At 43.6% G+C, this 26,222-nt stretch overlaps 14 non-coding genes and 2 pseudogenes across 14 annotated transcripts; all 16 read left to right on the plus strand.

Moving 5' to 3' along the window:
- The first annotated feature begins 3,960 nt into the window (after positions 1-3,960).
- Positions 3,961-4,155, plus strand: LOC141221600 (U2 spliceosomal RNA). Its single transcript, XR_012289615.1, has one exon. It is a non-coding gene; the product is annotated as a U2 spliceosomal RNA (small nuclear RNA).
- A 1,115-nt stretch (positions 4,156-5,270) lies between these two features.
- On the plus strand, positions 5,271-5,461 carry LOC141221278 (U2 spliceosomal RNA). Its single transcript, XR_012289316.1, has one exon. It is a non-coding gene; the product is annotated as a U2 spliceosomal RNA (small nuclear RNA).
- Positions 5,462-6,576: 1,115 nt separating this feature from the next.
- Positions 6,577-6,767, plus strand: LOC141221290 (U2 spliceosomal RNA). The gene has a single exon (XR_012289327.1). It is a non-coding gene; the product is annotated as a U2 spliceosomal RNA (small nuclear RNA).
- Positions 6,768-7,882: 1,115 nt separating this feature from the next.
- Positions 7,883-8,073, plus strand: LOC141221302 (U2 spliceosomal RNA). The gene has a single exon (XR_012289338.1). It is a non-coding gene; the product is annotated as a U2 spliceosomal RNA (small nuclear RNA).
- Positions 8,074-9,188: 1,115 nt separating this feature from the next.
- LOC141221313 (U2 spliceosomal RNA) lies at positions 9,189-9,379 on the plus strand. Its single transcript, XR_012289349.1, has one exon. It is a non-coding gene; the product is annotated as a U2 spliceosomal RNA (small nuclear RNA).
- Positions 9,380-10,494: 1,115 nt separating this feature from the next.
- On the plus strand, positions 10,495-10,685 carry LOC141221488 (U2 spliceosomal RNA). Its single transcript, XR_012289519.1, has one exon. It is a non-coding gene; the product is annotated as a U2 spliceosomal RNA (small nuclear RNA).
- A 1,115-nt stretch (positions 10,686-11,800) lies between these two features.
- LOC141221324 (U2 spliceosomal RNA) lies at positions 11,801-11,991 on the plus strand. The gene has a single exon (XR_012289360.1). It is a non-coding gene; the product is annotated as a U2 spliceosomal RNA (small nuclear RNA).
- Positions 11,992-13,106: 1,115 nt separating this feature from the next.
- LOC141221453 (U2 spliceosomal RNA) lies at positions 13,107-13,297 on the plus strand. The gene has a single exon (XR_012289485.1). It is a non-coding gene; the product is annotated as a U2 spliceosomal RNA (small nuclear RNA).
- Positions 13,298-14,412: 1,115 nt separating this feature from the next.
- On the plus strand, positions 14,413-14,603 carry LOC141221336 (U2 spliceosomal RNA). The gene has a single exon (XR_012289371.1). It is a non-coding gene; the product is annotated as a U2 spliceosomal RNA (small nuclear RNA).
- A 1,115-nt stretch (positions 14,604-15,718) lies between these two features.
- Positions 15,719-15,909, plus strand: LOC141221347 (U2 spliceosomal RNA). The gene has a single exon (XR_012289382.1). It is a non-coding gene; the product is annotated as a U2 spliceosomal RNA (small nuclear RNA).
- Positions 15,910-18,321: 2,412 nt separating this feature from the next.
- On the plus strand, positions 18,322-18,508 carry LOC141221552 (U2 spliceosomal RNA). The gene has a single exon (XR_012289579.1). It is a non-coding gene; the product is annotated as a U2 spliceosomal RNA (small nuclear RNA).
- Positions 18,509-20,920: 2,412 nt separating this feature from the next.
- Positions 20,921-21,107, plus strand: LOC141221554 (U2 spliceosomal RNA). Its single transcript, XR_012289581.1, has one exon. It is a non-coding gene; the product is annotated as a U2 spliceosomal RNA (small nuclear RNA).
- Positions 21,108-22,222: 1,115 nt separating this feature from the next.
- On the plus strand, positions 22,223-22,413 carry LOC141221454 (U2 spliceosomal RNA). The gene has a single exon (XR_012289486.1). It is a non-coding gene; the product is annotated as a U2 spliceosomal RNA (small nuclear RNA).
- A 1,115-nt stretch (positions 22,414-23,528) lies between these two features.
- Positions 23,529-23,644, plus strand: LOC141221615 (U2 spliceosomal RNA; annotated as a pseudogene).
- A 524-nt stretch (positions 23,645-24,168) lies between these two features.
- Positions 24,169-24,349, plus strand: LOC141221545 (U2 spliceosomal RNA; annotated as a pseudogene).
- A 1,115-nt stretch (positions 24,350-25,464) lies between these two features.
- LOC141221359 (U2 spliceosomal RNA) lies at positions 25,465-25,655 on the plus strand. Its single transcript, XR_012289393.1, has one exon. It is a non-coding gene; the product is annotated as a U2 spliceosomal RNA (small nuclear RNA).
- The last annotated feature ends 567 nt before the right edge of the window (positions 25,656-26,222 follow it).

Here is a 26,222-nt window from a genome sequence, read left to right on the forward strand (position 1 = left end):
AAAGGCAGTGTCTGAGAGAATATCTAGGAAAGTGGTGGAGGCAGAGCTGCCTGAGATGATGACTTTTGGAGAGGCAATGGACGCAACAGGATGTGAAGTGCAAATCTCGGAACCCGACAGTCCTGAACACCCTTCGGGTCCTGAAAACATTGAAGATTTTTCTTCGGAGGATGATAGGGGCGCAAAGAAGAGTCGTAGGGAGGATGGTGGGGGCAGTGATGATGCAGATTTTAGTGAGCCTCAGAGGAAGATCAGAACTGCCAGAATGAGGAGTGTGGGTGGTGAAGCCAGCGGGTCGGAAACCAGCTGTTCTGTTCTGATGGCGGAGGAGGATAGTGGTGGTGCTGGATAGTGTCACCATATAATATTGTAAATGTTTTTTCTTTTTGTCCTCTTGTGAGCTTTGGTTTAGGCCAAAGGCTATTTCTTTGTGTAATTGGTGAAGGAGTAGAAGTATTATGGGATTTACCATAGTGTCCCAAAACGTAAGAGTGTTTAAAAGTAAAGTAAGAAGAGCTGCTATTTTTGAGTTTTTAGCTATGCAAAATGCATCTATTTTTTGTTTACAAGAATGTGGGGTAGTGGATGGTGTGAAAGGGGATGAATGGTCTTATGGAGCGTCTGTGTGGTCGGGGAGTGCATGTAATAAGAATGATGGTGTGGGTATTTTGGTTAAAGGAAGGGAGGTTGTTTTGAGTGATTATTTGGTTATTGAGGTGGGGAGATGTATCCTTGCTAATTTTGTATACAAGAATGTAAAGTTTTGTGTTATTAATGTTTATGCGCCAGTTGAAAAAAATGAGCGCAAAAATTTATTTGAAAAAATTAAGCTTTTTGTTCCAGGAAGAATACCTGTGGTAATTGTGGGTGATATGAACTGTGATGTGGGGAGAGTGAATGTGGATGTGTCTGGGAAAGCATTATTGGAGTTAGTGAATGATTTTGGGTTGTGTGATATGCAGCGCGTGTGTAACATGAATCCTTTGTTGAACACTTTCTTTTCTGAGAGTGGTAGGGTACAATCCAGATTGGATTATTGTTTTATTTCTAAAAATATGGTTTCTGTTAATTATAGGCAGGAAAACGTTCTTTTTTCAGATCATGTGTGTATGTTGTGTGAGTTGGATATAAAAGTTGATGGAGTGTTTGGGAGAGGATTGTGGAAGTTAAATATTAAACTGTTAGAGAATGAAGATGTGAGAAAGGAGTATGAAAGGCGGTATGAAGAATGGTGTAAGCATAAAAATGAGTTTGGGAATGTTTGTGAGTGGTGGGACTGGGTGAAGAAACAAACAAAAATGTTCTTTAAAAATTTAGGATACAAGTATGCAGCAATTAAAAGAGAGAGTTTTGTTAAACTGAACGCGCGGTTGAGCGTTTTGTATAAGTTAAGGGAAGGAGGAGTTGAGGTGGAGGAGGATATTTTAGAGGTAAAAAAGGAGATTAGTGAGTTTTTGTTGGAGAGAGGGAGAAGCATAGTGTTTAGGGCAAAGATTGATAAGATGGAGCAGGATGAGAAATGTTCTCGGTTTTTCTTTAAAAAAGTTTTTGGAAAGAAACAGAGTATGAGCGTGGTGTATGGAGCAGATGGAAGTGAGGTGAGTGGAGAGGATATGTGTGAAGAGGTGGCTAAGTTTTATGAGGATCTGTATGCAGTGAAACAGAGGGATGAATGTTTGGAGAATGATGTTTTGAGTGTGTTAGAGAGTAAGTTGAGTGAAGCAGAAAGAGAGAGAGTGATGGGTGAGGTGACTGGTGATGAGGTATGGAAGGTTATGTGTAGTATGGCTTTGAATAAGACGCCGGGGGAGGATGGCCTCCCAGTAGAATTTTATCGTGTGATGTGGGGTGTGATTGGTAAGGACTTTGTGGATGTATGTAAGTATATGTGGGGAAACATGGAGGTGACTGAGAGTATGCGTGCAGGTATGGTTGTGTTGATTCCTAAGAAAGGGGATTTGAAAAGTCTGAGGAATTGGAGGCCAATAACTTTACTTAATTGTGATTATAAAATCTATGCAAAACTTATGGCTAATAGGATGCGTGATGTGATAGAGAGTGTGATTGGGGATGAGCAGTGTTGTACGGTACCTGGGAGGCGGATTCATGAGTGTGTGTGTATGTTAAGAGATTGTCTATGGGATTGCATGGGTCGTAAGAAGAGTGTATTTTTGTTAAGTTTGGATTTTGAAAAGGCTTATGATAGGTTGTCGCATGGTTTTTTGTTCAGAGTGTTGTTAAAAATGGGTTTTCCGGCTGATTTTGTTGGGCAAGTGAGAAGTTTGTATGCGGGTGTTTATAGCTGTGTTTTAATGAATGGGTATGTGGGTAGGAAAGTGAATGTGTTTTCGGGTGTGCGACAGGGGTGTCCTTTGTCCCCTGTAGCATTTATTTGTGCAATTGAGCCATTGTTGTGTATGCTGAGGAAAGATAAGGTAATTCGTGGTGTGCAAGTGCCGGGAGGTGGAGGAAAAGAATGGAAGGTGAGTGGTTATATGGATGACGTGTGTGTATTATGTGATTCTGAATGTTCGGTGAGGCGGGTGAAGTTGTTAGTGTCTATTTTTTGTGGTGCATCTGCGTTTAAAGTGAATTGGGAAAAGAGTGAGTGTAAGGGTTTTGGAGGCGGAAGTTTAAGTAGGGATGTAGGTGTGAATGTAGTGAATGGACCTATTAAAGTGTTGGGTGTGAAGTTTTCAGAGAGTTTGGATGGGAAAGAAAGTTGGGATGATGCGAAAGGAAAAGTTGAGCAGAAGTTGAATTTTTGGAAATTGAGGAGTTTATCCTTTTTTGGGAAGATTTTAATTGTTAAGAGTGTGGTGTTGCCAATATTTTTATATATTGCGGTAGTATTTCCACCAGGATATATGTGTATGAGAAGCTTGAATAGAATTTTATTTGTTTTTTTGTGGAACTCGAAAATGGAGAGAGCTAGGAGAGAAATTTTGGTTAAAAGAGTGGAAAAAGGTGGTTTGGGTTTTCCGAATTTGGACGTGTTTTTTGGTGTGAATATCGTTGTGTTTGTTTTGAAAGTGATTAGGGCGGATGGAAAGTTTTCATCTATGTGTAGGTATTTATTTGGAGCGTATTTGTTTCGTTTAAAGTGGCGAGAAAGGGATTTGCGATGTCCGATTGCTTTTGAGGTGCCTGTATGGTATGTGTGGGTTTATAAGTTTTTGGTGAGGTATGAACTGTGTGATGCAGATGTGAGATTGCTGGAGAATAAGAAGGCTGTGTATAGGATGATTGAATGTAGAGAGGTAGAATGTGGAATAAATATGGTTAGGGGTGGTGATGTGCAGAAGGTTTGGAAGAAAGTGCGGATGAGTGGTATGACCAACAAACAGAGTGAAGTTGTGTGGCAGTCTTTACATGGAGTATTACCTGTGAGAGAGTTTCAGAGGAATAGAGGTTTGGTGAGGAGTGAAATGTGTCCAAGAAATGGCTGTGGTGGAAGGGAAAGTGTGTTGCATGTTTTTTGGAATTGCCAGTATGCTAGAGATGTGATTGGGAGAATGGGGCCTTTGTGTAAAGAATTGTGTGGTGTGAATTTGTTGTCTTTTGAGTTGTTTATGTTTGGTTTGGGAATATGTGATGGGACGAAGGAAAGAGTCTTGTGGTTGATGCTTGCATGTATAAAGGAAGTGTTATGGGATGTGAGGAATGTGTATGTGTTTAAAAGGAAGGAAATTGCTGTAAAGGATAGTGTGAAGGTGATTTTGGGGAAGATGTATGTGTGTTTCCTATGGGACAAAAAGAGGAGAGGGGAAGTGGATGCAGAGGGAATATGGAAAGTTAAAAAGTGGAGATATATTGTTAGTACTTCTTGATTTTTGTTATTGTTGTTTTGAAATATGAAATAAATATTTCCGATGATGATGGGGACAGCAAATTGCGTATTGGATTTGACGCAGCTGTTTTGATGGAATTTTCCTTTGTCTGGTTTCCATAGACTGTGGAATTTCCTCGTCTGAGGAGAAAAAAAAAAAAAAAAAAAAAAAATCTGTTCTTATCAGTTTAATATCTGATACGTCCCCTATCTGGGGACCATATATTAAATGGATTTTTAGAACAGGGAGATGGAAAAAGAGCTTGCTCTGTCCACTCCACGCATTGACCTGGTATTGCAGTATCTCCAGGACCGGTGCACCCCTTCTTTAATGCAGTTTCTAAAATCAGAAAGAATTGAATTCAATGTTTTTTGTTCATTTTGCTTGTTTGTCGGATTTTGGGATGGACTCTTTGGCTTTGCTTTTCTTCTCCTCATTGGATTTTTCATGTTCAAAGTTGCAGAAGCCAGATTACAAGCTCATTTTGGTTCAACTTCAGCAACTGTGCATTGCATTGCCATGTAATGTGATGCAATGCTATCTTTCTAGCTCTCCCTTTTTACTTCCTTTTGGATAAACAGACATATTAGGCAAGCATTTTGGAGCTTTCACCTAAATAACTACAGGTGGTGAGATAAGCTGCACAATATAATTGACCTTTCAGTATATTGTTGCACACACACCATCTATTTAGCAAATGCCCTTGTTATCAACAGCAGCCTTTTAAACTCACCTGAGCTAACAGGTATGTGCGCTGGTTACTCTGCTGCGCTTAAAATTTCTTTTTTGGTTTGCTACAATGCCTTTTCTGAAACGTTGTCTCCTTCTGCTGGAACACTGACTTCTTTCATTTAATGCCTGCAGACTATAAAAGAGAACCCAACCCAAAAAGTTTGGTTGATTAGTCTGTGGCATTCTGTTAAACTGTTGCTTATGGCGGTCTCTGTGAGCTTCTCAGCGACATTCAGCCAGCCAGGTATCCTGCCTGCAGTAGATGGAATGTGGCAATGGAACGCTGGCTGCGCGTGTCATAATAGGCTCTGAGCCTTTATATACCTGTGCACAGCAGCAGCCACCTTCAGTCTGCTGCTGGACAGCCAGCAGCAGCAGCAGCAGGAGAGGTATGTAATCAGGAGCCCTCCTGCTAAGGGTAGACAGCTGCTCGTTCCACCCCACCCCCCGCCTTAATTGGTTCTCCTCCCTTCCAACGGTGTTGAGGCGGGTGGGAACAGCAGGGGGTGAAGGTGCTGTGTTTAAAGAGGTGGAGTTATGCAGATCTAAAACGCGTGGATTGCAGCAGCAGCAAGCCGAAAAGTGCAGGCATGTAAGGGATCTAGAGGTTGACAACATGTCTTCTTAACGGGAGTCCAGGAGCTCATCTCCACAAATGGACTTTTCAGGATCCTTGGGTGGCTCCGTAGTTTGAAACCAATTCTGGTTATCGCTTCTCGGCCTTTTGGCTAAGATCAAGTGTAGTATCTGTTCTTATCAGTTTAATATCTGATACGTCCCCTATCTGGGGACCATATATTAAATGGATTTTTAGAACAGGGAGATGGAAAAAGAGCTTGCTCTGTCCACTCCACGCATTGACCTGGTATTGCAGTATCTCCAGGACCGGTGCACCCCTTCTTTAATGCAGTTTCTAAAATCAGAAAGAATTGAATTCAATGTTTTTTGTTCATTTTGCTTGTTTGTCGGATTTTGGGATGGACTCTTTGGCTTTGCTTTTCTTCTCCTCATTGGATTTTTCATGTTCAAAGTTGCAGAAGCCAGATTACAAGCTCATTTTGGTTCAACTTCAGCAACTGTGCATTGCATTGCCATGTAATGTGATGCAATGCTATCTTTCTAGCTCTCCCTTTTTACTTCCTTTTGGATAAACAGACATATTAGGCAAGCATTTTGGAGCTTTCACCTAAATAACTACAGGTGGTGAGATAAGCTGCACAATATAATTGACCTTTCAGTATATTGTTGCACACACACCATCTATTTAGCAAATGCCCTTGTTATCAACAGCGGCCTTTTAAACTCACCTGAGCTAACAGGTATGTGCGCTGGTTACTCTGCTGCGCTTAAAATTTCTTTTTTGGTTTGCTACAATGCCTTTTCTGAAACGTTGTCTCCTTCTGCTGGAACACTGACTTCTTTCATTTAATGCCTGCAGACTATAAAAGAGAACCCAACCCAAAAAGTTTGGTTGATTAGTCTGTGGCATTCTGTTAAACTGTTGCTTATGGCGGTCTCTGTGAGCTTCTCAGCGACATTCAGCCAGCCAGGTATCCTGCCTGCAGTAGATGGAATGTGGCAATGGAACGCTGGCTGCGCGTGTCATAATAGGCTCTGAGCCTTTATATACCTGTGCACAGCAGCAGCCACCTTCAGTCTGCTGCTGGACAGCCAGCAGCAGCAGCAGCAGGAGAGGTATGTAATCAGGAGCCCTCCTGCTAAGGGTAGACAGCTGCTCGTTCCACCCCACCCCCCGCCTTAATTGGTTCTCCTCCCTTCCAATGGTGTTGAGGCGGGTGGAAACAGCAGGGGGTGAAGGTGCTGTGTTTAAAGAGGTGGAGTTATGCAGATCTAAAACGCGTGGATTGCAGCAGCAGCAAGCCGAAAAGTGCAGGCATGTAAGGGATCTAGAGGTTGACAACATGTCTTCTTAACGGGAGTCCAGGAGCTCATCTCCACAAATGGACTTTTCAGGATCCTTGGGTGGCTCTGTAGTTTGAAACCAATTCTGGTTATCGCTTCTCGGCCTTTTGGCTAAGATCAAGTGTAGTATCTGTTCTTATCAGTTTAATATCTGATACGTCCCCTATCTGGGGACCATATATTAAATGGATTTTTAGAACAGGGAGATGGAAAAAGAGCTTGCTCTGTCCACTCCACGCATTGACCTGGTATTGCAGTATCTCCAGGACCGGTGCACCCCTTCTTTAATGCAGTTTCTAAAATCAGAAAGAATTGAATTCAATGTTTTTTGTTCATTTTGCTTGTTTGTCGGATTTTGGGATGGACTCTTTGGCTTTGCTTTTCTTCTCCTCATTGGATTTTTCATGTTCAAAGTTGCAGAAGCCAGATTACAAGCTCATTTTGGTTCAACTTCAGCAACTGTGCATTGCATTGCCATGTAATGTGATGCAATGCTATCTTTCTAGCTCTCCCTTTTTACTTCCTTTTGGATAAACAGACATATTAGGCAAGCATTTTGGAGCTTTCACCTAAATAACTACAGGTGGTGAGATAAGCTGCACAATATAATTGACCTTTCAGTATATTGTTGCACACACACCATCTATTTAGCAAATGCCCTTGTTATCAACAGCAGCCGTTTAAACTCACCTGAGCTAACAGGTATGTGCGCTGGTTACTCTGCTGCGCTTAAAATTTCTTTTTTGGTTTGCTACAATGCCTTTTCTGAAACGTTGTCTCCTTCTGCTGGAACACTGACTTCTTTCATTTAATGCCTGCAGACTATAAAAGAGAACCCAACCCAAAAAGTTTGGTTGATTAGTCTGTGGCATTCTGTTAAACTGTTGCTTATGGCGGTCTCTGTGAGCTTCTCAGTGACATTCAGCCAGCCAGGTATCCTGCCTGCAGTAGATGGAATGTGGCAATGGAACGCTGGCTGCGCGTGTCATAATAGGCTCTGAGCCTTTATATACCTTTGCACAGCAGCAGCCACCTTCAGTCTGCTGCTGGACAGCCAGCAGCAGCAGCAGCAGGAGAGGTATGTAATCAGGAGCCCTCCTGCTAAGGGTAGACAGCTGCTCGTTCCACCCCACCCCCCGCCTTAATTGGTTCTCCTCCCTTCCAACGGTGTTGAGGCGGGTGGGAACAGCAGGGGGTGAAGGTGCTGTGTTTAAAGAGGTGGAGTTATGCAGATCTAAAACGCGTGGATTGCAGCAGCAGCAAGCCGAAAAGTGCAGGCATGTAAGGGATCTAGAGGTTGACAACATGTCTTCTTAACGGGAGTCCAGGAGCTCATCTCCACAAATGGACTTTTCAGGATCCTTGGGTGGCTCCGTAGTTTGAAACCAATTCTGGTTATCGCTTCTCGGCCTTTTGGCTAAGATCAAGTGTAGTATCTGTTCTTATCAGTTTAATATCTGATACGTCCCCTATCTGGGGACCATATATTAAATGGATTTTTAGAACAGGGAGATGGAAAAAGAGCTTGCTCTGTCCACTCCACGCATTGACCTGGTATTGCAGTATCTCCAGGACCGGTGCACCCCTTCTTTAATGCAGTTTCTAAAATCAGAAAGAATTGAATTCAATGTTTTTTGTTCATTTTGCTTGTTTGTCGGATTTTGGGATGGACTCTTTGGCTTTGCTTTTCTTCTCCTCATTGGATTTTTCATGTTCAAAGTTGCAGAAGCCAGATTACAAGCTCATTTTGGTTCAACTTCAGCAACTGTGCATTGCATTGCCATGTAATGTGATGCAATGCTATCTTTCTAGCTCTCCCTTTTTACTTCCTTTTGGATAAACAGACATATTAGGCAAGCATTTTGGAGCTTTCACCTAAATAACTACAGGTGGTGAGATAAGCTGCACAATATAATTGACCTTTCAGTATATTGTTGCACACACACCATCTATTTAGCAAATGCCCTTGTTATCAACAGCAGCCTTTTAAACTCACCTGAGCTAACAGGTATGTGCGCTGGTTACTCTGCTGCGCTTAAAATTTCTTTTTTGGTTTGCTACAATGCCTTTTCTGAAACGTTGTCTCCTTCTGCTGGAACACTGACTTCTTTCATTTAATGCCTGCAGACTATAAAAGAGAACCCAACCCAAAAAGTTTGGTTGATTAGTCTGTGGCATTCTGTTAAACTGTTGCTTATGGCGGTCTCTGTGAGCTTCTCAGCGACATTCAGCCAGCCAGGTATCCTGCCTGCAGTAGATGGAATGTGGCAATGGAACGCTGGCTGCGTGTGTCATAATAGGCTCTGAGCCTTTATATACCTGTGCACAGCAGCAGCCACCTTCAGTCTGCTGCTGGACAGCCAGCAGCAGCAGCAGCAGGAGAGGTATGTAATCAGGAGCCCTCCTGCTAAGGGTAGACAGCTGCTCGTTCCACCCCACCCCCCGCCTTAATTGGTTCTCCTCCCTTCCAACGGTGTTGAGGCGGGTGGGAACAGCAGGGGGTGAAGGTGCTGTGTTTAAAGAGGTGGAGTTATGCAGATCTAAAACGCGTGGATTGCAGCAGCAGCAAGCCGAAAAGTGCAGGCATGTAAGGGATCTAGAGGTTGACAACATGTCTTCTTAACGGGAGTCCAGGAGCTCATCTCCACAAATGGACTTTTCAGGATCCTTGGGTGGCTCCGTAGTTTGAAACCAATTCTGGTTATCGCTTCTCGGCCTTTTGGCTAAGATCAAGTGTAGTATCTGTTCTTATCAGTTTAATATCTGATACGTCCCCTATCTGGGGACCATATATTAAATGGATTTTTAGAACAGGGAGATGGAAAAAGAGCTTGCTCTGTCCACTCCACGCATTGACCTGGTATTGCAGTATCTCCAGGACCGGTGCACCCCTTCTTTAATGCAGTTTCTAAAATCAGAAAGAATTGAATTCAATGTTTTTTGTTCATTTTGCTTGTTTGTCGGATTTTGGGATGGACTCTTTGGCTTTGCTTTTCTTCTCCTCATTGGATTTTTCATGTTCAAAGTTGCAGAAGCCAGATTACAAGCTCATTTTGGTTCAACTTCAGCAACTGTGCATTGCATTGCCATGTAATGTGATGCAATGCTATCTTTCTAGCTCTCCCTTTTTACTTCCTTTTGGATAAACAGACATATTAGGCAAGCATTTTGGAGCTTTCACCTAAATAACTACAGGTGGTGAGATAAGCTGCACAATATAATTGACCTTTCAGTATATTGTTGCACACACACCATCTATTTAGCAAATGCCCTTGTTATCAACAGCAGCCTTTTAAACTCACCTGAGCTAACAGGTATGTGCGCTGGTTACTCTGCTGCGCTTAAAATTTCTTTTTTGGTTTGCTACAATGCCTTTTCTGAAACGTTGTCTCCTTCTGCTGGAACACTGACTTCTTTCATTTAATGCCTGCAGACTATAAAAGAGAACCCAACCCAAAAAGTTTGGTTGATTAGTCTGTGGCATTCTGTTAAACTGTTGCTTATGGCGGTCTCTGTGAGCTTCTCAGCGACATTCAGCCAGCCAGGTATCCTGCCTGCAGTAGATGGAATGTGGCAATGGAACGCTGGCTGCGCGTGTCATAATAGGCTCTGAGCCTTTATATACCTGTGCACAGCAGCAGCCCCCTTCAGTCTGCTGCTGGACAGCCAGCAGCAGCAGCAGCAGGAGAGGTATGTAATCAGGAGCCCTCCTGCTAAGGGTAGACAGCTGCTCGTTCCACCCCACCCCCCGCCTTAATTGGTTCTCCTCCCTTCCAACGGTGTTGAGGCGGGTGGGAACAGCAGGGGGTGAAGGTGCTGTGTTTAAAGAGGTGGAGTTATGCAGATCTAAAACGCGTGGATTGCAGCAGCAGCAAGCCGAAAAGTGCAGGCATGTAAGGGATCTAGAGGTTGACAACATGTCTTCTTAACGGGAGTCCAGGAGCTCATCTCCACAAATGGACTTTTCAGGATCCTTGGGTGGCTCCGTAGTTTGAAACCAATTCTGGTTATTGCTTCTCGGCCTTTTGGCTAAGATCAAGTGTAGTATCTGTTCTTATCAGTTTAATATCTGATACGTCTCCTATCTGGGGACCATATATTAAATGGATTTTTAGAACAGGGAGATGGAAAAAGAGCTTGCTCTGTCCACTCCACGCATTGACCTGGTATTGCAGTATCTCCAGGACCGGTGCACCCCTTCTTTAATGCAGTTTCTAAAATCAGAAAGAATTGAATTCAATGTTTTTTGTTCATTTTGCTTGTTTGTCGGATTTTGGGATGGACTCTTTGGCTTTGCTTTTCTTCTCCTCATTGGATTTTTCATGTTCAAAGTTGCAGAAGCCAGATTACAAGCTCATTTTGGTTCAACTTCAGCAACTGTGCATTGCATTGCCATGTAATGTGATGCAATGCTATCTTTCTAGCTCTCCCTTTTTACTTCCTTTTGGATAAACAGACATATTAGGCAAGCATTTTGGAGCTTTCACCTAAATAACTACAGGTGGTGAGATAAGCTGCACAATATAATTGACCTTTCAGTATATTGTTGCACACACACCATCTATTTAGCAAATGCCCTTGTTATCAACAGCAGCCTTTTAAACTCACCTGAGCTAACAGGTATGTGCGCTGGTTACTCTGCTGCGCTTAAAATTTCTTTTTTGGTTTGCTACAATGCCTTTTCTGAAACGTTGTCTCCTTCTGCTGGAACACTGACTTCTTTCATTTAATGCCTGCAGACTATAAAAGAGAACCCAACCCAAAAAGTTTGGTTGATTAGTCTGTGGCATTCTGTTAAACTGTTGCTTATGGCGGTCTCTGTGAGCTTCTCAGCGACATTCAGCCAGCCAGGTATCCTGCCTGCAGTAGATGGAATGTGGCAATGGAACGCTGGCTGCGCGTGTCATAATAGGCTCTGAGCCTTTATATACCTGTGCACAGCAGCAGCCACCTTCAGTCTGCTGCTGGACAGCCAGCAGCAGCAGCAGCAGGAGAGGTATGTAATCAGGAGCCCTCCTGCTAAGGGTAGACAGCTGCTCGTTCCACCCCACCCCCCGCCTTAATTGGTTCTCCTCCCTTCCAACGGTGTTGAGGCGGGTGGGAACAGCAGGGGGTGAAGGTGCTGTGTTTAAAGAGGTGGAGTTATGCAGATCTAAAACGCGTGGATTGCAGCAGCAGCAAGCCGAAAAGTGCAGGCATGTAAGGGATCTAGAGGTTGACAACATGTCTTCTTAACGGGAGTCCAGGAGCTCATCTCCACAAATGGACTTTTCAGGATCCTTGGGTGGCTCCGTAGTTTGAAACCAATTCTGGTTATCGCTTCTCGGCCTTTTGGCTAAGATCAAGTGTAGTATCTGTTCTTATCAGTTTAATATCTGATACGTCCCCTATCTGGGGACCATATATTAAATGGATTTTTAGAACAGGGAGATGGAAAAAGAGCTTGCTCTGTCCACTCCACGCATTGACCTGGTATTGCAGTATCTCCAGGACCGGTGCACCCCTTCTTTAATGCAGTTTCTAAAATCAGAAAGAATTGAATTCAATGTTTTTTGTTCATTTTGCTTGTTTGTCGGATTTTGGGATGGACTCTTTGGCTTTGCTTTTCTTCTCCTCATTGGATTTTTCATGTTCAAAGTTGCAGAAGCCAGATTACAAGCTCATTTTGGTTCAACTTCAGCAACTGTGCATTGCATTGCCATGTAATGTGATGCAATGCTATCTTTCTAGCTCTCCCTTTTTACTTCCTTTTGGATAAACAGACATATTAGGCAAGCATTTTGGAGCTTTCACCTAAATAACTACAGGTGGTGAGATAAGCTGCACAATATAATTGACCTTTCAGTATATTGTTGCACACACACCATCTATTTAGCAAATGCCCTTGTTATCAACAGCAGCCTTTTAAACTCACCTGAGCTAACAGGTATGTGCGCTGGTTACTCTGCTGCGCTTAAAATTTCTTTTTTGGTTTGCTACAATGCCTTTTCTGAAACGTTGTCTCCTTCTGCTGGAACACTGACTTCTTTCATTTAATGCCTGCAGACTATAAAAGAGAACCCAACCCAAAAAGTTTGGTTGATTAGTCTGTGGCATTCTGTTAAACTGTTGCTTATGGCGGTCTCTGTGAGCTTCTCAGCGACATTCAGCCAGTCAGGTATCCTGCCTGCAGTAGATGGAATGTGGCAATGGAACGCTGGCTGCGCGTGTCATAATAGGCTCTGAGCCTTTATATACCTGTGCACAGCAGCAGCCACCTTCAGTCTGCTGCTGGACAGCCAGCAGCAGCAGCAACAGGAGAGGTATGTAATCAGGAGCCCTCCTGCTAAGGGTAGACAGCTGCTCGTTCCACCCCACCCCCCGTCTTAATTGGTTCTCCTCCCTTCCAACGGTGTTGAGGCGGGTGGGAACAGCAGGGGGTGAAGGTGCTGTGTTTAAAGAGGTGGAGTTATGCAGATCTAAAACGCGTGGATTGCAGCAGCAGCAAGCCGAAAAGTGCAGGCATGTAAGGGATCTAGAGGTTGACAACATGTCTTCTTAACGGGAGTCCAGGAGCTCATCTCCACAAATGGACTTTTCAGGATCCTTGGGTGGCTCCGTAGTTTGAAACCAATTCTGGTTATCGCTTCTCGGCCTTTTGGCTAAGATCAAGTGTAGTATCTGTTCTTATCAGTTTAATATCTGATACGTCCCCTATCTGGGGACCATATATTAAATGGATTTTTAGAACAGGGAGATGGAAAAAGAGCTTGCTCTGTCCACTCCATGCATTGACCTGGTATTGCAGTATCTCCAGGACCGGTGCACCCCTTCTTTAATGCAGTTTCTAAAATCAGAAAGAATTGAATTCAATGTTTTTTGTTCATTTTGCTTGTTTGTCGGATTTTGGGATGGACTCTTTGGCTTTGCTTTTCTTCTCCTCATTGGATTTTTCATGTTCAAAGTTGCAGAAGCCAGATTACAAGCTCATTTTGGTTCAACTTCAGCAACTGTGCATTGCATTGCCATGTAATGTGATGCAATGCTATCTTTCTAGCTCTCCCTTTTTACTTCCTTTTGGATAAACAGACATATTAGGCAAGCATTTTGGAGCTTTCACCTAAATAACTACAGGTGGTGAGATAAGCTGCACAATATAATTGACCTTTCAGTATATTGTTGCACACACACCATCTATTTAGCAAATGCCCTTGTTATCAACAGCAGCCTTTTAAACTCACCTGAGCTAACAGGTATGTGCGCTGGTTACTCTGCTGCGCTTAAAATTTCTTTTTTGGTTTGCTACAATGCCTTTTCTGAAACGTTGTCTCCTTCTGCTGGAACACTGACTTCTTTCATTTAATGCCTGCAGACTATAAAAGAGAACCCAACCCAAAAAGTTTGGTTGATTAGTCTGTGGCATTCTGTTAAACTGTTGCTTATGGCGGTCTCTGTGAGCTTCTCAGCGACATTCAGCCAGCCAGGTATCCTGCCTGCAGTAGATGGAATGTGGCAATGGAACGCTGGCTGCGCGTGTCATAATAGGCTCTGAGCCTTTATATACCTGTGCACAGCAGCAGCCACCTTCAGTCTGCTGCTGGACAGCCAGCAGCAGCAGCAGCAGGAGAGGTATGTAATCAGGAGCCCTCCTGCTAAGGGTAGACAGCTGCTCGTTCCACCCCACCCCCCGCCTTAATTGGTTCTCCTCCCTTCCAACGGTGTTGAGGCGGGTGGGAACAGCAGGGGGTGAAGGTGCTGTGTTTAAAGAGGTGGAGTTATGCAGATCTAAAACACGTGGATTGCAGCAGCAGCAAGCCGAAAAGTGCAGGCATGTAAGGGATCTAGAGGTTGACAACATGTCTTCTTAACGGGAGTCCAGGAGCTCATCTCCACAAATGGACTTTTCAGGATCCTTGGGTGGCTCGGTAGTTTGAAACCAATTCTGGTTATCGCTTCTCGGCCTTTTGGCTAAGATCAAGTGTAGTATCTGTTCTTATCAGTTTAATATCTGATACGTCCCCTATCTGGGGACCATATATTAAATGGATTTTTAGAACAGGGAGATGGAAAAAGAGCTTGCTCTGTCCACTCCACGCATTGACCTGGTATTGCAGTATCTCCAGGACCGGTGCACCCCTTCTTTAATGCAGTTTCTAAAATCAGAAAGAATTGAATTCAATGTTTTTTGTTCATTTTGCTTGTTTGTCGGATTTTGGGATGGACTCTTTGGCTTTGCTTTTCTTCTCCTCATTGGATTTTTCATGTTCAAAGTTGCAGAAGCCAGATTACAAGCTCATTTTGGTTCAACTTCAGCAACTGTGCATTGCATTGCCATGTAATGTGATGCAATGCTATCTTTCTAGCTCTCCCTTTTTACTTCCTTTTGGATAAACAGACATATTAGGCAAGCATTTTGGAGCTTTCACCTAAATAACTACAGGTGGTGAGATAAGCTGCACAATATAATTGACCTTTCAGTATATTGTTGCACACACACTATCTATTTAGCAAATGCCCTTGTTATCAACAGCAGCCTTTTAAACTCACCTGAGCTAACAGGTATGTGCGCTGGTTACTCTGCTGCGCTTAAAATTTCTTTTTTGGTTTGCTACAATGCCTTTTCTGAAACGTTGTCTCCTTCTGCTGGAACACTGACTTCTTTCATTTAATGCCTGCAGACTATAAAAGAGAACCCAACCCAAAAAGTTTGGTTGATTAGTCTGTGGCATTCTGTTAAACTGTTGCTTATGGCGGTCTCTGTGAGCTTCTCAGCGACATTCAGCCAGCCAGGTATCCTGCCTGCAGTAGATGGAATGTGGCAATGGAACGCTGGCTGCGCGTGTCATAATAGGCTCTGAGCCTTTATATACCTGTGCACAGCAGCAGCCACCTTCAGTCTGCTGCTGGACAGCCAGCAGCAGCAGCAGCAGGAGAGGTATGTAATCAGGAGCCCTCCTGCTAAGGGTAGACAGCTGCTCGTTCCACCCCACCCCCCGCCTTAATTGGTTCTCCTCCCTTCCAACGGTGTTGAGGCGGGTGGGAACAGCAGGGGGTGAAGGTGCTGTGTTTAAAGAGGTGGAGTTATGCAGATCTAAAACGCGTGGATTGCAGCAGCAGCAAGCCGAAAAGTGCAGGCATGTAAGGGATCTAGAGGTTGACAACATGTCTTCTTAACGGGAGTCCAGGAGCTCATCTCCACAAATGGACTTTTCAGGATCCTTGGGTGGCTCCGTAGTTTGAAACCAATTCTGGTTATCGCTTCTCGGCCTTTTGGCTAAGATCAAGTGTAGTATCTGTTCTTATCAGTTTAATATCTGATACGTCCCCTATCTGGGGACCATATATTAAATGGATTTTTAGAACAGGGAGATGGAAAAAGAGCTTGCTCTGTCCACTCCACGCATTGACCTGGTATTGCAGTATCTCCAGGACCGGTGCACCCCTTCTTTAATGCAGTTTCTAAAATCAGAAAGAATTGAATTCAATGTTTTTTGTTCATTTTGCTTGTTTGTCGGATTTTGGGATGGACTCTTTGGCTTTGCTTTTCTTCTCCTCATTGGATTTTTCATGTTCAAAGTTGCAGAAGCCAGATTACAAGCTCATTTTGGTTCAACTTCAGCAACTGTGCATTGCATTGCCATGTAATGTGATGCAATGCTATCTTTCTAGCTCTCCCTTTTTACTTCCTTTTGGATAAACAGACATATTAGGCAAGCATTTTGGAGCTTTCACCTAAATAACTACAGGTGGTGAGATAAGCTGCACAATATAATTGACCTTTCAGTATATTGTTGCACACACACCATCTATTTAGCAAATGCCCTTGTTATCAACAGCAGCCTTTTAAACTCACCTGAGCTAACAGGTATGTGCGCTGGTTACTCTGCTGCGCTTAAAATTTCTTTTTTGGTTTGCTACAATGCCTTTTCTGAAACGTTGTCTCCTTCTGCTGGAACACTGACTTCTTTCATTTAATGCCTGCAGACTATAAAAGAGAACCCAACCCAAAAAGTTTGGTTGATTAGTCTGTGGCATTCTGTTAAACTGTTGCTTATGGCGGTCTCTGTGAGCTTCTCAGCGACATTCAGCCAGCCAGGTATCCTGCCTGCAGTAGATGGAATGTGGCAATGGAACGCTGGCTGCGCGTGTCATAATAGGCTCTGAGCCTTTATATACCTGTGCACAGCAGCAGCCACCTTCAGTCTGCTGCTGGACAGCCAGCAGCAGCAGCAGCAGGAGAGGTATGTAATCAGGAGCCCTCCTGCTAAGGGTAGACAGCTGCTCGTTCCACCCCACCCCCCGCCTTAATTGGTTCTCCTCCCTTCCAACGGTGTTGAGGCGGGTGGGAACAGCAGGGGGTGAAGGTGCTGTGTTTAAAGAGGTGGAGTTATGCAGATCTAAAACGCGTGGATTGCAGCAGCAGCAAGCCGAAAAGTGCAGGCATGTAAGGGATCTAGAGGTTGACAATATGTCTTCTTAACGGGAGTCCAGGAGCTCATCTCCACAAATGGACTTTTCAGGATCCTTGGGTGGCTCCGTAGTTTGAAACCAATTCTGGTTATCGCTTCTCGGCCTTTTGGCTAAGATCAGGTGCAGTGATCTACCAGTTGCTGCCTTGGCCTTGGCTAGGAGGTGCCCAGGGTACCCGGCTCCTTGGCCTGGGGGGATCGCTTTGTCTAACGGCAGGGCTTCACCCTCCTGCTGCTATTGGGGAGTCGGATTAGTCCCTGGGCAACGAGAGTCGATCATCGTGTCACCACACATAGCTGTGGGGGGCAGTTCTTTTGGAGGAAGAAGATGGAGTTGACGAGGAAGAGGAACTGTTTACGGTTCTATGTGAAGACGGAGTTAGAGGATTTTTCGTTGGAGGAGAATCAGATCTTGGATATTCTGTTCAAGTATGGGACGATCATTGAAGAGGACATTTTTTGTATGCAAGAAATCAAGTTTAAAAAGGTATTTGACGTAACACTGAAGTCTGAAGAAAAGTGTATTTGTCTTCTCAAGAATTGGGAAGGAAAAGAAATTGGAGTTAATGCTCTTTTTGCTGGAAGGCCGAAAAAGGTGGTTATCTGTATGGATGACCCCTTTGTAGAGATGGAGGAAGTGATGGAGTTTTTGAAGCCATGGAGTATTTTGGTAAAATTCCAGAAGGACTACTTAAATAAAGTGGGAGTCTGGAATGGGAAGAGAAGTTTCCTAGTTTGGGAAAATGGACAAAATGAACTAAGTTTAGGAAGGATTGTTATAAATGGTAAATGTGGATTCAGTTATGTGGAAAATGGTAAAAGAAGAATTGATAATGGGAAACCTGGATTTTGTTATGAGGAAGGTGGGAAAAAAGAGGAGAAAGGGAAAAAGATATTTGAAGAATCGTTTGAAGATTGTAAAGAGAAAGAAGACAAAGATATACAAGTAGTTGAAAATAAGAAGGAGTTTGTGGGAGAGAAGCAGGAATTCTCAGGAGTTGGGGAATCTATGTTTTGCAGACTGGAGAGAGTACCTAGAAGTAAAGACGTTAAGGAAAAAAGGAAGGTGGATGATAAGGGAAAAGAGAAAGTAATGCAGGATTGTGTTGATACCAGTGCTGAAGCTGAAGAAGATGAAAAGATTTTGCTGCAAGGTTTTGACTGGAAATTGTTGGACATGTCATGGAGGAAGAAGAAACGTGGAAGAAGAAAAATGTTGAGTTGATGTTTTTGTTGGAAGTTTTTTGTTGTTGATGTAAGGATATGTTATGTTATGTTTTATTTATTAATTATCATTAAATTTTCTTAAAAAAAACAAAAAGTTGAATTCGGATGATGAAGGCGTAGGCGACATTTTTTTGGTTATCCATGCAAATGGAATTTAATTTATGTCGCGTCTTCTGACGCATTCAATTAAAAAAATCTGTTCTTATCAGTTTAATATCTGATACGTCCCCTATCTGGGGACCATATATTAAATGGATTTTTAGAACAGGGAGATGGAAAAAGAGCTTGCTCTGTCCACTCCACGCATTGACCTGGTATTGCAGTATCTCCAGGACCGGTGCACCCCTTCTTTAATGCAGTTTCTAAAATCAGAAAGAATTGAATTCAATGTTTTTTGTTCATTTTGCTTGTTTGTCGGATTTTGGGATGGACTCTTTGGCTTTGCTTTTCTTCTCCTCATTGGATTTTTCATGTTCAAAGTTGCAGAAGCCAGATTACAAGCTCATTTTGGTTCAACTTCAGCAACTGTGCATTGCATTGCCATGTAATGTGATGCAATGCTATCTTTCTAGCTCTCCCTTTTTACTTCCTTTTGGATAAACAGACATATTAGGCAAGCATTTTGGAGCTTTCACCTAAATAACTACAGGTGGTGAGATAAGCTGCACAATATAATTGACCTTTCAGTATACTGTTGCACACACACCATCTATTTAGCAAATGCCCTTGTTATCAACAGCAGCCTTTTAAACTCACCTGAGCTAACAGGTATGTGCGCTGGTTACTCTGCTGCGCTTAAAATTTCTTTTTTGGTTTGCTACAATGCCTTTTCTGAAACGTTGTCTCCTTCTGCTGGAACACTGACTTCTTTCATTTAATGCCTGCAGACTATAAAAGAGAACCCAACCCAAAAAGTTTGGTTGATTAGTCTGTGGCATTCTGTTAAACTGTTGCTTATGGCGGTCTCTGTGAGCTTCTCAGCGACATTCAGCCAGCCAGGTATCCTGCCTGCAGTAGATGGAATGTGGCAATGGAACGCTGGCTGCGCGTGTCATAATAGGCTCTGAGCCTTTATATACCTGTGCACAGCAGCAGCCACCTTCAGTCTGCTGCTGGACAGCCAGCAGCAGCAGCAGCAGGAGAGGTATGTAATCAGGAGCCCTCCTGCTAAGGGTAGACAGCTGCTCGTTCCACCCCACCCCCCGCCTTAATTGGTTCTCCTCCCTTCCAACGGTGTTGAGGCGGGTGGGAACAGCAGGGGGTGAAGGTGCTGTGTTTAAAGAGGTGGAGTTATGCAGATCTAAAACGCGTGGATTGCAGCAGCAGCAAGCCGAAAAGTGCAGGCATGTAAGGGATCTAGAGGTTGACAATATGTCTTCTTAACGGGAGTCCAGGAGCTCATCTCCACAAATGGACTTTTCAGGATCCTTGGGTGGCTCCGTAGTTTGAAACCAATTCTGGTTATCGCTTCTCGGCCTTTTGGCTAAGATCAGGTGCAGTGATCTACCAGTTGCTGCCTTGGCCTTGGCTAGGAGGTGCCCAGGGTACCCGGCTCCTTGGCCTGGGGGGATCGCTTTGTCTAACGGCAGGGCTTCACCCTCCTGCTGCTATTGGGGAGTCGGATTAGTCCCTGGGCAACGAGAGGCGATCATCGTGTCACCACACATAGCTGTGGGGGGCAGTTCTTTTGGAGGAAGAAGATGGAGTTGACGAGGAAGAGGAACTGTTTACGGTTCTATGTGAAGACGGAGTTAGAGGATTTTTCGTTGGAGGAGAATCAGATCTTGGATATTCTGTTCAAGTATGGGACGATCATTGAAGAGGACATTTTTTGTATGCAAGAAATCAAGTTTAAAAAGGTATTTGACGTAACACTGAAGTCTGAAGAAAAGTGTATTTGTCTTCTCAAGAATTGGGAAGGAAAAGAAATTGGAGTTAATGCTCTTTTTGCTGGAAGGCCGAAAAAGGTGGTTATCTGTATGGATGACCCCTTTGTAGAGATGGAGGAAGTGATGGAGTTTTTGAAGCCATGGAGTATTTTGGTAAAATTCCAGAAGGACTACTTAAATAAAGTGGGAGTCTGGAATGGGAAGAGAAGTTTCCTAGTTTGGGAAAATGGACAAAATGAACTAAGTTTAGGAAGGATTGTTATAAATGGTAAATGTGGATTCAGTTATGTGGAAAATGGTAAAAGAAGAATTGATAATGGGAAACCTGGATTTTGTTATGAGGAAGGTGGGAAAAAAGAGGAGAAAGGGAAAAAGATATTTGAAGAATCGTTTGAAGATTGTAAAGAGAAAGAAGACAAAGATATACAAGTAGTTGAAAATAAGAAGGAGTTTGTGGGAGAGAAGCAGGAATTCTCAGGAGTTGGGGAATCTATGTTTTGCAGACTGGAGAGAGTACCTAGAAGTAAAGACGTTAAGGAAAAAAGGAAGGTGGATGATAAGGGAAAAGAGAAAGTAATGCAGGATTGTGTTGATACCAGTGCTGAAGCTGAAGAAGATGAAAAGATTTTGCTGCAAGGTTTTGACTGGAAATTGTTGGACATGTCATGGAGGAAGAAGAAACGTGGAAGAAGAAAAATGTTGAGTTGATGTTTTTGTTGGAAGTTTTTTGTTGTTGATGTAAGGATATGTTATGTTATGTTTTATTTATTAATTATCATTAAATTTTCTTAAAAAAAACAAAAAGTTGAATTCGGATGATGAAGGCGTAGGCGACATTTTTTTGGTTATCCATGCAAATGGAATTTAATTTATGTCGCGTCTTCTGACGCATTCAATTAAAAAAATCTGTTCTTATCAGTTTAATATCTGATACGTCCCCTATCTGGGGACCATATATTAAATGGATTTTTAGAACAGGGAGATGGAAAAAGAGCTTGCTCTGTCCACTCCACGCATTGACCTGGTATTGCAGTATCTCCAGGACCGGTGCACCCCTTCTTTAATGCAGTTTCTAAAATCAGAAAGAATTGAATTCAATGTTTTTTGTTCATTTTGCTTGTTTGTCGGATTTTGGGATGGACTCTTTGGCTTTGCTTTTCTTCTCCTCATTGGATTTTTCATGTTCAAAGTTGCAGAAGCCAGATTACAAGCTCATTTTGGTTCAACTTCAGCAACTGTGCATTGCATTGCCATGTAATGTGATGCAATGCTATCTTTCTAGCTCTCCCTTTTTACTTCCTTTTGGATAAACAGACATATTAGGCAAGCATTTTGGAGCTTTCACCTAAATAACTACAGGTGGTGAGATAAGCTGCACAATATAATTGACCTTTCAGTATATTGTTGCACACACACCATCTATTTAGCAAATGCCCTTGTTATCAACAGCAGCCTTTTAAACTCACCTGAGCTAACAGGTATGTGCGCTGGTTACTCTGCTGCGCTTAAAATTTCTTTTTTGGTTTGCTACAATGCCTTTTCTGAAACGTTGTCTCCTTCTGCTGGAACACTGACTTCTTTCATTTAATGCCTGCAGACTATAAAAGAGAACCCAACCCAAAAAGTTTGGTTGATTAGTCTGTGGCATTCTGTTAAACTGTTGCTTATGGCGGTCTCTGTGAGCTTCTCAGCGACATTCAGCCAGTCAGGTATCCTACCTGCAGTAGATGGAATGTGGCAATGGAACGCTGGCTGCGCGTGTCATAATAGGCTCTGAGCCTTTATATACCTGTGCACAGCAGCAGCCACCTTCAGTCTGCTGCTGGACAGCCAGCAGCAGCAGCAACAGGAGAGGTATGTAATCAGGAGCCCTCCTGCTAAGGGTAGACAGCTGCTCGTTCCACCCCACCCCCCGCCTTAATTGGTTCTCCTCCCTTCCAACGGTGTTGAGGCGGGTGGGAACAGCAGGGGGTGAAGGTGCTGTGTTTAAAGAGGTGGAGTTATGCAGATCTAAAACGCGTGGATTGCAGCAGCAGCAAGCCGAAAAGTGCAGGCATGTAAGGGATCTAGAGGTTGACAACATGTCTTCTTAACGGGAGTCCAGGAGCTCATCTCCACAAATGGACTTTTCAGGATCCTTGGGTGGCTCCGTAGTTTGAAACCAATTCTGGTTATCGCTTCTCGGCCTTTTGGCTAAGATCAAGTGTAGTATCTGTTCTTATCAGTTTAATATCTGATACGTCCCCTATCTGGGGACCATATATTAAATGGATTTTTAGAACAGGGAGATGGAAAAAGAGCTTGCTCTGTCCACTCCATGCATTGACCTGGTATTGCAGTATCTCCAGGACCGGTGCACCCCTTCTTTAATGCAGTTTCTAAAATCAGAAAGAATTGAATTCAATGTTTTTTGTTCATTTTGCTTGTTTGTCGGATTTTGGGATGGACTCTTTGGCTTTGCTTTTCTTCTCCTCATTGGATTTTTCATGTTCAAAGTTGCAGAAGCCAGATTACAAGCTCATTTTGGTTCAACTTCAGCAACTGTGCATTGCATTGCCATGTAATGTGATGCAATGCTATCTTTCTAGCTCTCCCTTTTTACTTCCTTTTGGATAAACAGACATATTAGGCAAGCATTTTGGAGCTTTCACCTAAATAACTACAGGTGGTGAGATAAGCTGCACAATATAATTGACCTTTCAGTATATTGTTGCACACACACCATCTATTTAGCAAATGCCCTTGTTATCAACAGCAGCCTTTTAAACTCACCTGAGCTAACAGGTATGTGCGCTGGTTACTCTGCTGCGCTTAAAATTTCTTTTTTGGTTTGCTACAATGCCTTTTCTGAAACGTTGTCTCCTTCTGCTGGAACACTGACTTCTTTCATTTAATGCCTGCAGACTATAAAAGAGAACCCAACCCAAAAAGTTTGGTTGATTAGTCTGTGGCATTCTGTTAAACTGTTGCTTATGGCGGTCTCTGTGAGCTTCTCAGCGACATTCAGCCAGCCAGGTATCCTGCCTGCAGTAGATGGAATGTGGCAATGGAACGCTGGCTGCGCGTGTCATAATAGGCTCTGAGCCTTTATATACCTGTGCACAGCAGCAGCCACCTTCAGTCTGCTGCTGGACAGCCAGCAGCAGCAGCAGCAGGAGAGGTATGTAATCAGGAGCCCTCCTGCTAAGGGTAGACAGCTGCTCGTTCCACCCCACCCCCCGCCTTAATTGGTTCTCCTCCCTTCCAACGGTGTTGAGGCGGGTGGGAACAGCAGGGGGTGAAGGTGCTGTGTTTAAAGAGGTGGAGTTATGCAGATCTAAAACGCGTGGATTGCAGCAGCAGCAAGCCGAAAAGTGCAGGCATGTAAGGGATCTAGAGGTTGACAACATGTCTTCTTAACGGGAGTCCAGGAGCTCATCTCCACAAATGGACTTTTCAGGATCCTTGGGTGGCTCCGTAGTTTGAAACCAATTCTGGTTATCGCTTCTCGGCCTTTTGGCTAAGATCAAGTGTAGTATCTTTTGAAAAGGCAGTTTTGTCCTTGGGCTGCCCTAGTAAATTGATGCATATTACACACTGGTTTGGTGCACTTGTTAGTACGCCAGGTGGCTCATAGAGTTATCTGATGGAAAACATGGCCCTCCAGGATCGAAGTCACTAGGCTGGGTAAGTGTGAGGGCTTTGGAGCAATGTGCCCCAGGAGTAGGCGCCCTGGTGGGAGTCCAAGCTTACTGGGACTGGGAACCCCAGAAAGACTTGGCTTCGTAGCACGCCGCACCTTTGCCAATCATACTTTCTGAGCAACCCCCCCTATTCCTGGCCTCCGGGCTAGGAAGGGGAATTTTTATAAACCCGGTCGGAGGTCCGGTCAGCTTTGGGCTGAGAAAACAACACAGGCTCCAGCTCCACTAGGGTGGCAGCCTAGATGGAAGCTGGGAGCACGAAAACGGCTCTTCTCCGGCTTCGGCTAGGGAGAGCATCGGAGATCCCTGACCCTCGCTGTGGCCTTCTGGCTCGGAGGGATGGGGATGGTTTATTGGGGACCCTCTCCTCCGGGAAGGGTCCACATGAATCCTCGCCTCGTGCGCTGTTTTGGTGTGACTTCGGTCACATTTTTCAGTGCCTTGGATGCAGCTTCAATCAAAAATCTGTTCTTATCAGTTTAATATCTGATACGTCCCCTATCTGGGGACCATATATTAAATGGATTTTTAGAACAGGGAGATGGAAAAAGAGCTTGCTCTGTCCACTCCACGCATTGACCTGGTATTGCAGTATCTCCAGGACCGGTGCACCCCTTCTTTAATGCAGTTTCTAAAATCAGAAAGAATTGAATTCAATGTTTTTTGTTCATTTTGCTTGTTTGTCGGATTTTGGGATGGACTCTTTGGCTTTGCTTTTCTTCTCCTCATTGGATTTTTCATGTTCAAAGTTGCAGAAGCCAGATTACAAGCTCATTTTGGTTCAACTTCAGCAACTGTGCATTGCATTGCCATGTAATGTGATGCAATGCTATCTTTCTAGCTCTCCCTTTTTACTTCCTTTTGGATAAACAGACATATTAGGCAAGCATTTTGGAGCTTTCACCTAAATAACTACAGGTGGTGAGATAAGCTGCACAATATAATTGACCTTTCAGTATATTGTTGCACACACACTATCTATTTAGCAAATGCCCTTGTTATCAACAGCAGCCTTTTAAACTCACCTGAGCTAACAGGTATGTGCGCTGGTTACTCTGCTGCGCTTAAAATTTCTTTTTTGGTTTGCTACAATGCCTTTTCTGAAACGTTGTCTCCTTCTGCTGGAACACTGACTTCTTTCATTTAATGCCTGCAGACTATAAAAGAGAACCCAACCCAAAAAGTTTGGTTGATTAGTCTGTGGCATTCTGTTAAACTGTTGCTTATGGCGGTCTCTGTGAGCTTCTCAGCGACATTCAGCCAGCCAGGTATCCTGCCTGCAGTAGATGGAATGTGGCAATGGAACGCTGGCTGCGCGTGTCATAATAGGCTCTGAGCCTTTATATACCTGTGCACAGCAGCAGCCACCTTCAGTCTGCTGCTGGACAGCCAGCAGCAGCAGCAGCAGGAGAGGTATGTAATCAGGAGCCCTCCTGCTAAGGGTAGACAGCTGCTCGTTCCACCCCACCCCCCGCCTTAATTGGTTCTCCTCCCTTCCAACGGTGTTGAGGCGGGTGGGAACAGCAGGGGGTGAAGGTGCTGTGTTTAAAGTTGTGGAGTTATGCAGATCTAAAACGCGTGGATTGCAGCAGCAGCAAGCCGAAAAGTGCAGGCATGTAAGGGATCTAGAGGTTGACAACATGTCTTCTTAACGGGAGTCCAGGAGCTCATCTCCACAAATGGACTTTTCAGGATCCTTGGGTGGCTCCGTAGTTTGAAACCAATTCTGGTTATCGCTTCTCGGCCTTTTGGCTAAGATCAAGTGTAGTATCTGTTCTTATCAGTTTAATATCTGATACGTCCCCTATCTGGGGACCATATATTAAATGGATTTTTAGAACAGGGAGATGGAAAAAGAGCTTGCTCTGTCCACTCCACGCATTGACCTGGTATTGCAGTATCTCCAGGACCGGTGCACCCCTTCTTTAATGCAGTTTCTAAAATCAGAAAGAATTGAATTCAATGTTTTTTGTTCATTTTGCTTGTTTGTCGGATTTTGGGATGGACTCTTTGGCTTTGCTTTTCTTCTCCTCATTGGATTTTTCATGTTCAAAGTTGCAGAAGCCAGATTACAAGCTCATTTTGGTTCAACTTCAGCAACTGTGCATTGCATTGCCATGTAATGTGATGCAATGCTATCTTTCTAGCTCTCCCTTTTTACTTCCTTTTGGATAAACAGACATATTAGGCAAGCATTTTGGAGCTTTCACCTAAATAACTACAGGTGGTGAGATAAGCTGCACAATATAATTGACCTTTCAGTATATTGTTGCACACACACCATCTATTTAGCAAATGCCCTTGTTATCAACAGCAGCCTTTTAAACTCACCTGAGCTAACAGGTATGTGCGCTGGTTACTCTGCTGCGCTTAAAATTTCTTTTTTGGTTTGCTATAATGCCTTTTCTGAAACGTTGTCTCCTTCTGCTGGAACACTGACTTCTTTCATTTAATGCCTGCAGACTATAAAAGAGAACCCAACCCAAAAAG

Source organism: Phyllobates terribilis, unplaced genomic scaffold (genome assembly GCF_046119375.1).
Source record: "Phyllobates terribilis strain yellow unplaced genomic scaffold, ASM4611937v1 Scaffold_325__1_contigs__length_2139453, whole genome shotgun sequence".
NCBI lineage: Eukaryota > Metazoa > Chordata > Amphibia > Anura > Dendrobatidae > Phyllobates > Phyllobates terribilis.